The sequence below is a fragment of the Triticum aestivum genome, chromosome 7D (assembly GCF_018294505.1).
Source record: "Triticum aestivum cultivar Chinese Spring chromosome 7D, IWGSC CS RefSeq v2.1, whole genome shotgun sequence".
Lineage (NCBI taxonomy): Eukaryota > Viridiplantae > Streptophyta > Magnoliopsida > Poales > Poaceae > Triticum > Triticum aestivum.
The window spans coordinates 532,201,630-532,202,540 of NC_057814.1; positions in this window are offsets into that span (position 1 = coordinate 532,201,630).

A 911-nucleotide genomic window follows, 5' to 3' on the forward strand; every position below is an offset into this window, starting at 1 on the left:
ACATACGTGATTTTTTCCACCACCTCCAAATCACCCAAATTTTCTTGTACATGGTGACCCACATGTGCCAAACATGGCTATGAATTTTTTTTTGGAAAAATAATACTTTACAATGCCCCCTTGAGGTATAGACCGATGTTTTGACCAGTCAGTCTAGAGGGCATTATAAATTAATAAAAAATTCAAAAAAATATAAACCTTGGAAAACTAGCTTTGTTTCTGCAAGAGATCATGTGTGCCAAAACTGAGGTGATTTGGAGGTGGTCGAAAAAATCATCACATTCCGGAGGGGCCATTTGGTCTTGATATGCAATTGAAACAAGTTCTTGCTAATGGAAAAAAGGGAGGGTTGAATGTAGGTGCTGTTCTTATTTTGCCCGAGGGATTCGAATTAGCGCCGCCCGATCGTATTTCCCCTGAGTTAAAAGAAAAGATAGGAAATCTTGCTTTTCAGAGTTATCGTCCCGATAAAAAAAACATTCTTGTGATAGGCCCTGTTCCCGGTAAGAAATATAGTGAAATTGTCTTTCCCATTCTTTCCCCTGATCCTGCTACGAAGAAAGATGCTAACTTAAGCCAGTTTTTGAACATACGTGATTTTTTCCACCACCTCCAAATCACCCAAATTTTCTTGTACATGGTGACCCACATGTGCCAAACATGGCTATGAAAGAAATTTTGGAAAAATAATACTTTACAATGCCCCCTTGAGGTATAGACCGATGTTTTGACCAGTCAGTCTAGAGGGCATTATAAATTAATAAAAAATTCAAAAAAATGTAAAACCTTGGAAAACTAGCTTTGTTTGTGCAAGAGATCATGTGTGTCAAAACTGAGGTGATTTGGAGGTGGTCGAAAAAATGCCCGCATTCCGGAGGGGCCATTTGGTCTATAACTTAAGCCAGTTTTTG